Here is a 12,032-nt window from a genome sequence, read left to right as displayed (position 1 = left end):
ATTACAATCTGTAATCCCTTACAGCTCAATACTGTCACAAGAAGCAATTTTTGCATCACACCTTGTGAAAAACCCAACCCTAAGCCCTTTTATACAAGTATTTTTACTGCTTGAGGGTTATAATTAATTATTACATGTTGACCCATAGGGCCCAAAAAAAATTTCCGAGCCCCAAAGAATTATGAAGTGTGTACAGTACTTCTCTAATCAATCACCACAAACTAACAAAATGAATGCTCCCTACACAGACTCTGATTATAGTGAATGCTCACAGTCTCACCAAAGCATACAGAGGCAGATTAGTTTACGCTGTGTGAACCAATACCAACCAGATCAATGCCTTGCAGAAAAAAGAATGGTTAAGATGTTATAAGTAAAATGAATAATATGATTAAGTTTTAGCTCAAAATTAATGCACAGATTTGCCGTGGGATGCTGATAAGAAGAAAAATAGCTATACCATCTCTGGTTTGGAGAAGCCTATGAAGAACAAGTATAACAATAATTTGCATAGGGTTATGTTAAATGATTGGGGAATGTTCCTACTCCCTAGGTTCTTTTACTGGGTCGATTTTGTTGTCAGTGCTTTTTTGTTCTGTTGGATTGTTGTGTTAGTGTTGCTTTTCTGTTTTAAGACAATATGTGCCTGTTTTGTCTTGCCTTCAAAAACTTATGTGAAGACTCGGGATACTATTATTCTGCTGCTTTATCAAATGCATTACATGCCCATTCATATTCCACTCTAGAAGTCGCCTTAGGTAATTTCAAAATTTCCTTAATTCGCCAATTTAGACTTTCTGAATCATCATCAGAAAACTACTCTTTAACACTCACACAACATTACATGTTTGTTCATATTTAACTCTAGAAGTAACAACCTTAAATTAACTATCAAGTTTCCTGTGTTCTTCAGTTTCAACTTCTTGGAATCATCAAATATAGTTATCCTCTTCAGCAGTCACACGAAACATATGCTTGATCGTATTCAACTCTTAAAGGAAACAATAAAGTTTCCCATATTCTCTCCATTTTCAACTTCTCTGGATCATCTGAATCTTTATGTCCAACTCCATAGGCCAATGATTGGAGATGCATTCTAAGAGGAGAAAAAGGTGTTTGGCACCTATATTCATTACCTATGGGCAATTTAAAGTGCTAGCATGTAGTTCAACAATTAAGTGAAGAAAGTGGGCACAGAAGAAGAAAATAAAATTAATGTAATGCTTCCCAATGCACAGATTATCAGTAAATAAGAGCGCAATCATAACAGAAATAATCACGGTCATATACCACAAAGGCTGAAATTGTTATCAATAAACAAACCAAACAGGATTCTAGCACAAAAGCTTGACTAGATTCTATAAACTAAAGTAAATTCCAATTGAAATGCAATGAGTTTTGCTCAAAAAGTTGCTCTATAATTAAACACCATATATCCTAGATATTTTTCGGAATAAAATTAAATACCTCTCATACAACTGAATTATGCAAAAATTGGCCCAAAGTACTGGAACTAAATCATCTACTCTTGTGTTTGCAAATCATGCAATTGGCCCAAAGTACTGGAACTAAATCATCTACTTTGTGAAGTGTCAAAACAAATAATAGCATCCAACAAAAATACTACAGCCTTCTTCCTCTTCGTCCACCCTTTCTTCTGGTACTGTCTGTTGGAATGGGAGTCACATCCTCTGTCAAAAAAGACAACTAAGTCAAATATACAATTTTCCGTGTTTTCAGCAACATCCAAAACCAGTTAATTTCAAAACAAAAAATAAATAATAGCAAACAGCTTTACCTATGCGACCAATTCTCATTCCAGATCGAGCAAGAGCACGAAGAGCTGATTGTGCTCCAGGTCCAGGAGTCTTTGTTTTATTCCCTCCTGTTGCCCGAAGCTTAATATGCAAGGCAGTTATGCCAAGCTCCTGAAAACCAAATTATATGCCATGTACTTGGTATTAAAAGTTTAAAACTATGTACATCAATATGGTAATTCACTGAAAACCTTTGTGTCGATAAATCCAACTGAAATAATATACCTTGCATCTTTGTGCAACGTCTTGTGCAGCAAGCATCGCAGCATATGGGGAATGATTCATCTCTATCAGCTTTGACCTTCATACCACCTGATAGCATCAGGTACGGCAATTATTAGCGATTCAAAGATTGAACAATGTCAATTTGTTATCTTACTAGAAACTTCTAAAAGGTAATTATGTCACAATAAAACCAGAATGTGTTGACAAAAAGCTTTTTACCTGTAACACGGGCAAGTGTTTCCTTTCCAGACAAATCAGTCACATGCTGTACAGGAAAGAAAATTAGGATGATAAAATGCTACGGGAAATTCAAGCTGCTGAATGATACATAACATAGATTACAGCTTACCACGAATGTATCATTGAAAGACGCAAATATGTGGGCTACACCAAACACATGTTCTCCTTCCCTAACTGCAGGTCCTAGAGTAACATTTTCCTCCTTCACTTCTCTGGTCTTCTTCTTCCCAGACTGAATAAAACATGAAAAAATAGTAACGCGAACAATTAGAAATGCCCATGCTCTCAAAAACAAGTAACCCCTAATAGTGCATAAGCTTGAGGAAACTGAAGCAGTGTAAAGATCATGTCCGTTAAGAACACGTTTTCTCTGAGATCCATTCCGATTAGAACTATCATGCAGGAGAATACTTCTGCACGCTGGACCTATAGAAGGGTAATAGCAAACTGGACGGAAACAGACTAATTACGGAGAATGAAGAAAATACGATTGCATCACAGATAAAATCTTACCATTGTAAATTTTTACAAGCCTCTCAATCTGAGATCTCTGGGTGCCTGCTATCCGCCGCTTCTTGTATTACGCCTGTTCTTTCCTTCGTGCGTAACAGAAAGAAAAACGCAGTTGTTTTGAAATAAAACCCTAGAAACCCTAGAATGTAAGGCAAGCTTGTGTGCAGAAAGTTGAGTTATATTGATTTTTTCATTTATTTCATTTATTTATTTTTCTGGTCTTTTTCATTATAAGATAATTACAATTTCGTTTATTTTTGGTAGTCAATTTGAAATATATTATTTAAAAAATAAAGTTGAGGCTATTACCATTAACTAGCAATTGTTTATGATATTTATCTAATTTTTTGGTATTATATGTATTTATGTAATTTATATATTATAAAAAATATTTATTTCATACATGATTGGTTAAATTGGTTTAGTCTTATAGGATCTAGGCTACTTCCACATTACATTTTTTTTGGTCCAAGATATACATTACAAAACAGAACAAAATTTAAATGACAAAATTTAAATGTATTGAATTCACATGATTATTAATTTTTCACTACATTGTAACCTCTACCCAATATTTTTCACTAGTGTATCCTCACAATAAGTTTTCAATTTTACTTAAATTAAGCAATTATTATCAACTATATGAATAAAAAAAATTAATTATAATTAGTATTGTTCTCTTAATGCTCCTTTAACAACACCAAAATTATATTATAAATAATTTTTTAACTATGAGGTAAGTACAAGTCACTACGTGACACTTGTTTTAATTATTTTATATATTTTTATTTTTTAAATTAAAACATAAATTGTATTTTAAAATTAATTCAAAATATTAGTATTTAGAAAAAATAGAAATACAAATTAAATGATAAAAAAATAATAAATAATTAGATAGTATATTTATAATAAAAAAAGGTGCAAAATACAAATTAAACAAGTGTCACACAGTGGCATGTACTTGCCTTATACTAATGTGTGTTAATTTTATTGAATATAATTATTATTATTTTGATAGGTAACATGTTGATTTTATTAAGTAAAGGTAGAGCTTACAGAGATAAAAGTTTCAGATATGCCATAGTAGTAAGTGGCCAAAAACACACATACCCGCCTAATATCTTATTCCCCACTAACATTAGATAGTCAATATTTACAAAAGGGGGCATTACCACCCGACCAAAAGGCCAAACCCTTTCACAGTAATTTACATAGTTCATGAAGAACATAAACAAAACAAACAAAATCAAGACCTTAGAACAGAAGCCATAAGGCTTCGGTTTCAGTCACTTGAACCATCTTGTTGCATCCTCCTTGGTGAAGTTTGGAATTGCACAGTCATCCTCCATAGCCCGCGACATGCCCTTGTGTTTTGGTCCTTGAAGATGCTTCCAGTCAGTTGAAGTTGTGCTCGCCTCTGCTTCCAACAACATGTTCATCCATGCACCAGCCATCGTGGTCTCCCCTAAGGCATCTCATCCGTCCCTTGCCATTTGAAATCTCAACGGCTCCCCTGGCATCCTCGCGCTCTTATGTGGAGTCGACTTCATGAAACCTCTCCTTGCCTCATCCTTAAACCAAATCGTTTCCTCCAGGAAAGTGACCACCTTCCTCCATCCTTTTGCAGCTTTTGGCAAATGAACCCCTTGTGGAGATGCAGAAGACCAAATTACTAGAGGTTGAACCTGAGATTCTCCCCTCCCCCAATTATCCTCCATGGGCCCCACCCCATTTCCAAGCCAACACCCAACACTGATGTGTCATTTACATCATCAATCCCCAGTAGCCATTGTGGATCCATACAAGTTACCACAACCTAGTGAACTTCCTCCTTTGATTCACCAACTAGCCGAGTCAGAGCCACGAAGAGAGATGCAATGTCCAAATTGGATCTTTACCTCCAATAAGTGTCCAAGTATTCCAGACCAAAAATATCATTAATGCCAGCCATAAATTCCTTGTCTTCAAACAAGAAAATATTCTTCAGCCTCCTCACTTTGATCCTACCTTCATATGAATAGGTCTGGTTGTCTGATTCCAATGCGAAATTGGCCTCCATCTCAAGTTTCAGAGCAAAGTTTACTGCTAAAATCAATTCATGTATGCCTTCAATCACGCTCTTGAAAACTTTGGAAGCCCAAATTTTGAGACGTGTTGCTTTATGATTACATATACTCTACACGCGTGATGGATTAATCCTTCATGAGTACCCTTCATTTTGAGAGCTCAATCTCATAATAAACCATTCCAAAACCCATAGCCCTTACGCCAAATTGAGAAGCCTAAGGTCTTCAAAAATGTCATCTCGGTTCCCCAAGGAACCATCCACTCCCAAGTTGGCCAACTTTTCTACCAACTTATTTGCCTCCTGATAGACGTGGGTTATCCTGAGGTCTTCAAATTTCATCAATAGACACTTAATTTGGAAAATGTGTTTATCAAGGTGCCATGACTCCAATCCCCCTTTCTTGATTCCATTGATGATAATCTCTGAATCTCCTTCCATATGCACTCTATGTATGCCAAGCTTAACTCCTAAAACTAAGGCCTCCTTGGTTGCTTCAATTTTGCCACATTGTTTGTGCCATCCCTTTGACATTTAGCCACAAAGGCTAAGGAATTTCCCTTATGGTCTCGTGCTATATATCTACATCCAAATTTACCCGGGTTTCCTTGAGCATCCCCATCGAAATTTATTTTAATCCATCCCTCCTCTGGTGGTTGCCAACAACACCTTTCTCTTCCATGAGTAGGATCGGCCCTTACAAGCCCATTAACAAGCCAAAATTTAATTGACAGGAAGTTTATTTGCAGTCTGGAATCTTGCCTTGTAAATAGAGTATCTTGAAGACATGTGGATGGGGTTGCATATGAGATAACTTTTGCAATGGCCCACTCTAGCCTCTTTCGAAAATGAACCCTGTCTTCCTCCTTTTCCTAGAATATTCTCCTATTCCTTTCCTTCTAAAGCTCCCAAAGTGTTGTTGTCGGTATGACATTCCACGCCACTCTAAAGACATGTCCTTGTTTTTGGGCTCCAACCAAGCTTCCAACCATCCCTTCAAAGTTTTTGTGAATGGACTTGCCCACTCCAGCTTTGATCTTACCATTGTCTATGCCTCTTGCGAAAAGTTGCAATGCAACAGGAGGTGATCAATTATTTCTACAACTTCCCTACATAGATGACACCTAAAAGGTCCTTGAAAACCCATCCTCTTAAGTCTTTCTCTAGTTAAAATTTTGCCATTGCCTACTAGCCAAGTGAAAGCCCCTACCTTGGGTAAGTATGTTATGTCCCAGCACAAGTCTTGTTCCCAGACCACCTTATTATGTCTTCCTTCCAACAACTGATATCCAATTTTCACTATATAACGACCACTTTTGGAGTCATACCATATTAGTTGGTCCCTTACATTGGAAGATACTAAAGCTCATTCCTTCAGAATTTGTTTCATCTACTCTTGATCCTCGTTATTGAGGGTTAGGGAGGAAACCTCCTTCCATTTCTTAGGTAAACCATTTGATGTATTATGCCCATTAATATAATCGTGTACTTTGGATCCCCATTGTTGTTCTGTAGCTTCAATTAAACTTTGAGACACCCCAATGTTGTCCAACTTCTGACCTCCATTCCACAAATCCTTCCAAAAATATGCCTTTGCTTTGTCCCCAATCTTCCATGTCAAATGGTTAATTACTACCTCCCTACAACTTATCATGAAATTCCAAATTGCTAAGCCACATGGAGGGTCAACAATAGTCAAAATGTGTTTGTCCTCCATGTTATCCAAATACTTCTCTCTAAGAATCTTAACCCAGTGCTAGTTTCCAATGGTGTACATCTGCCAAACTAATTTGGCACCAAGGGCTAAGTTTAACAACAACCAATCCTGGACACCAACCCAACATCTCCTCTTAGTCAGCACACCTGTAACCAAGCCATCAATTATATCTTACCTCCCTCTTGTGATCCATTCCACAAAAATTTCCACATTCTACGTTGAATCAAAAGGATCTCTTTCTTTAGAATTTTGAAACAAGCCATGGAATAGATCAACAAAGCTGATATGACCAACCAGAGTATTGTTATCTTTCTTTCCAATGTTAGCCACTATCATTTCCAGTTATCCATCCTCTTCCTTCAACCATCCACCAAGTTTTTCCATATTGTACCCTTGCCTACTCCTAAGAACAACAGTGTGCCGAGGAATCTGCTTGGGAGTTTCCCTATTCTCACACCAAAATATCTGGCAATAATCCTCTGCAACCCTAGTTCTATATTGAAAAAATAGATTTTAGATTTATCACAATTTGCTAATTGTCCCAATGTCAGGTTATATTCGTCTAAGACCTACTTCATGACTTTAGCCTTCGCGATTGAAGTCATACCAAAGAAACATGTGTCATCCATGAATTGGGAATGAGTGGTTGCTTCTATCTTGCTCGCAATTAGGATTCCCTTTCATGACCTCGCACCTCTCTTCTTTGAGATTAATCTTCCCAAAACCTTTGCCAAGAGAATGGACAAAAAAGGAGAGATTGGGTCCCCTTGCCTGATTCCCCGACTAGTACAAAAGAAGCCTTGGAGACTATCTTTCACTAAAATTGAAGCTCTAAAATCCAAAATCATGCTCTTAATCCACTTCAACCATCCTTCCCCAAATCCGAATTTTTATAATACCACCAAAAGAAAATCCCTATCAATTCTATCATATGCTTTATAGATATTCAATTTAAGCATCATTTTGCAATCCTTTATTTTACTGACTTTATGTATTGCCTCATGAGAAACAATGATGCCATCCACTATGCTACGATTGGGCGTGAAACCACTCTATTCCAGAGAGATAATAGAAGCTAACAACACTTTCAACCTATTTGCAACAATCTTGGTAATAATTTTATACACTGTATTATAGAAACAAATAGGCCTAAATTCATCATACCTCGATGGTTGTACTTTCTTTGGAATGAGTATTATCAATGTGTTATTGAAGTCCTTAAGGATAAAACCTTCCCTCCTTGACTCCTCCACTATTGTAAGCAACTCCTCCTTTACAAGCTTCCAAACATTTTGATAAAAAAAAGCCTAAAAACCATCAGGCCTTGGTGTGTCGTCTCCTCCTAATCCAAACACTGCAACCTTCAGTTCGCTCATCTTAATTGTCTCTATTAACTTCATGTTGTCCTCTTCTGAAACAATGCACAAAATAACTCTCGAGACCTTTTCCTAAGCATTTCTCATACCCACATGTTCCCCCTCTATAGCTCTGAGTAAAATTCCACTGCTTCTCTATTGATGTTGTCCACATCTTCCAATAGCACCTCATCTTTATCCTCAATAGATAGAATGTGATTCACATTGCACTTAATTTTCAAAGAGCTATGGAAAAACTATGTATTCCTATCCCCAACCCTTAACCAATTCTCTCTTGATTTCTGTTTGAAGAAAACCTACTCCCTTTTCAAAATTTAGGCATACTTGACCATCAAATCTTGTTTGATTTGGAAGTCCACTTCATCCATCCCTTGCTCCATAATTTTATTGTTCAATGCTACCAGATCCACCTCTATACCTACTTTAAAACTGAAAATATTCCCAAAATGAAGTTTGTTCCACTCCTTAAGTTTTTGCTTCAGATATCTCAATTTTGAGATAAGGTGAAAGGCAACATTGTCGTCCATTATAGGTGTTGTAAGAATTTGGCTTAGGCCTAAATTCACCCAAGAACAAGGAACTCAAACACAAGCACACAGTAGATCAAACTAGAGAGAGTATGATCAGAATGACTATATTCATTCAATATGCCAGCTTGAGAGTACACAAGAGAGCTTCTAGAATGCATAGAAGTCAGCAACATGATAAGTCATACAACTGGGCACATGTCCACCAAATATGGGTTATCCTCCATTAAGCACAAAATTAAGTGTGATGATGTGAGGATAAGCCTACAATGGTGTAACACACAAATCAGTGATATAGACAACATGTGCAAAATAAGGAGTGCGAATAACTGTGTTGTGAACATGACAACTCAGTGAATGATGCAAACTCCTATGTTTTAGACACCATGTGCATAATTAGAGTTGTGTAACTCATGAGAGTACACAAACTCCTAAGTGTCTCACCTAAAATAAATAATAAAATAATGCAAAACAATTAAACAATGCATTAATCTAAGTAAACTTAAGTAAGTGTAATAAGTAAATACTTATTTACACCAATAGGTGCATTGGTCCACATATCCACCACCTTTTCCTGAAACCCTTCCTCCCTGAACCACATCATTTCAAATTTAAAAGGACACATGAGGGGAATACTAATGCGGGAGCATCCAGTGGTGTAAGGGCAATCCTATATCACCCAAAAATATGCTTAGTATTAGTTTCTGTTTAAAGTGTTTTCATTTCTGGATACCCATTTGGGTCAAATAAAGAATCCAACTCTCATAGTTCCACTATTGGTTTTCTGGGTTAGGGTTTTTAACACCTTGGGATATGTGCCAATGCAAAAAATGGGTTATTTTGTAATTAAGCCATAATTATAATGAGTTAGAGGATCTAAGTTGGAGGAATGATTATATTTGTAATTTAAAGCACTCCAGATAAAATAAAATAAAAAGGTCAAAAGGCTTTACGGTTTGAAAGTTATTACAGTTTTAAGTTGCCTAGAGACCTCCTAAGAGTGCTTCAAAGTCAGATTTGAGGCGCTAAGCAACCTCATACAAGCCCAAAAAATGGGGGACAAGCAAAGTTGGTCCATAAGGCTATAGAGTGCTTCGAGAGCTTTTTAGAAATGTACACTATTCGTCAATCGGAGTCCTAGATCAAAAGTTATGCCTCGTGGAAGTTGGACTACCATTTATGGATTCTTCTAATTTTACATTGACTTCTAACGTGATTTCTAGAACCTTCTATTTTAGCGGTGGATGCCAAATGGCATATTCTAGAATGTATTCCTAACCCTAAACCTAATTGGGCTTTATTTAAGAACATTTTTTGGCGTTATAAAGGTAGTTCTTGGTGGAGTTTGGGAGAAGGTACTGTAGGAAGATTTTCTCCAGATTTAGACAACTTTGTAAGCCCATTGGGCATGTCTTAGAGTCTATTTTTAGTGTACTGAATGTAATAGTAGGTCACTTCTGATAATAATATTTCCCTTTTCCTGTTGTGTTCATTTTGGTCTTGGGTCGTGCCTCCATCAAATATCGTCCTGTTGAACCACTAGAGACACCAAGAAATGATCAAAGCCCAACAATCCTAGTACTCTTCCTTCGAAAATGACTAGTAAAGATTTCCACTCTCCCACAATATGTGAGAAGCTTGTCCTCCTATTCATCCACATGAAAGGGACCCCCTTTGTAGGAACTTCCCACAACTAGTTGTCCTGAACAAAGTGTTGAAAATCAGTTTATACTGTACCAAAATATCAAGCACTTCCTCGTTTATCTGAAGAGTAAATAGTAGGATTAAAATCTCCTATTACCAATCTTAAATCATTCCCTAAAGTAGTTAAAAAGATATCAATTCCCTCCCAAACTATTTTTTTCTCCTCTAATTTTGTGGGTTGATACACATTTATCAAAACCCTTGAGAAATTTACAGAATATGAAAAAAAATGCAAAGCTTGCCAATTCCTCTTTTTAATTAGAGAACCACCTTTAAGAAATCTTGGATTCCACAAAATGCCCAGACCTCTTGAGGCCCCCATAGCCTCGACAAATAAACTTGATCACCTTTCTCTTACTCCTAAAAACCTAGTTGCTTCCTCTATTTCCATCTTCATTTCTTGAATGCATACAACTTATGCTTTCAGCTCATCAAGAGCTCTCTTGATCAAATGTTGTTTGCTAGGGGCATTGCAGCCCTTGACATTCCACATAAGGAACTTCATGGCTACCTAGGACAGACAATGTCCCTCCCAGATCTTAATCACATCTCTCCCTTCATATTACCAACATCCTCTAGCAATCTCTGAGTTGATTTCCTACCCCTTGATTTATGGGGCCTACCCTGAGACCTGACCTCCTTTTCCTTTGACTGTGAGATTGTTGATTACTCTATGAGCCCAATCCCATCCTATTCTACTATTGTGTCTTCTCCAAGAAGTTCTTCAATTTATAGAATACCTCCCAAATAGGGAACCATTAGCCTTGAGGGAGAAGCAAAAATGTCTAAGCTCCCTTCCTCTCCTTTAGGTTTCTTGGGGCAATCTAAGTCCATTGGATCTATATGAATTTCCCTTTCATACTTATTCAGATCCCTCATATGAATGTCATCCTCTACAACCCTGTCTTCTACTACCCTACCCTCCAATGCCCTTCTGAGATCTTCTTCTATTATCGTAGCTATAGCCCCCAGATTGAAGTCTTGATGATCACCACAAGTGGGATTCCCTTATAGAAGCACATTGTCATGGGTTCCATTCCTCGTGCCATCTTCCATTCCCTAAGGCTTCACAGTTACATTTTCCATCTCAAGAACCTTGTTGATCCCATTGTTTTCAACATCAACTATGGAGTAGTTCATTGAGGGGGGTTTTGATGGGCCCGCGTCCCTAGAACACATTGTTTCTTTTAACACTTTTGTCACTTTTTGCTTACCCTTATTCTTCTTTGTACAGTCTTCAACCACATGACCCCATTCCTTGCAAACTTTACAACAACTTATTGCTTCCTCAACCTCTATTTCCTGCCACCAATAGCCTTCCATCATTCAAAGTTCTATTGCATGTGGGAGTAGCAAATGGGGCTTCCACAATATGCAAATCCTTGCATACTGGTTGAAATCTTGATGTTTTATTGCTTTGTCTATCTTGACAAACTTGCCTAGCTCGTCCCCTATCACCTTAAAAATTTATATATTCTAGTATTCATGAGGGAGATTAGACAACTAGATCCATATTGGAACCCCTTCCACCTTGGCCTATTTAGGGTTAAAGTTTGGGACCCAATTCTTAGTAAAAAAAGCCAACTCCATCCATCAAAAAGGGACCATTATTCATTGCCCTTGTTCTCTCCTAATTTGACTCCATAATGATTAGGAAGAAACCATTTGTCAAGTTTTTGATGGAGACATTCAGCCCCCAGGTATCATTTACTCACTTTCTCATCTTGGGTAATGATGGACATCCTCCTCCCCATTTCATAAATAAAGCCCTATCCCTCAATATTTTAATCGTCAACTTCCATTCATCGGTGTTGATCCAGATATTAATCATCTTTGACTCCAGTGTGG

The 12,032-nt window shown here is 37.2% G+C and overlaps 1 pseudogene across 1 annotated transcript; it reads right to left on the bottom strand.

The window, feature by feature from the left end:
* Positions 1–1,396: 1,396 nt before the first annotated feature.
* Positions 1,397–2,979, bottom strand: LOC149530466 (small ribosomal subunit protein uS11y-like; annotated as a pseudogene). Its single transcript, XR_016358492.1, has 6 exons — positions 2,796–2,979; positions 2,392–2,514; positions 2,262–2,307; positions 2,043–2,129; positions 1,799–1,928; positions 1,397–1,691 (listed from the first exon to the last, which is right to left on the bottom strand). The product of XR_016358492.1 is annotated as a small ribosomal subunit protein uS11y-like (transcript).
* Between the last annotated feature and the right edge of the window lie 9,053 nt (positions 2,980–12,032).

This window comes from Cupressus sempervirens, chromosome 11 (assembly GCF_028749045.1).
Source record: "Cupressus sempervirens isolate cs-2001-9-10 chromosome 11, ASM2874904v1, whole genome shotgun sequence".
Taxonomy (NCBI): domain Eukaryota; kingdom Viridiplantae; phylum Streptophyta; class Pinopsida; order Cupressales; family Cupressaceae; genus Cupressus; species Cupressus sempervirens.
This window is presented reverse-complemented; position numbering and strand designations above follow the sequence as displayed.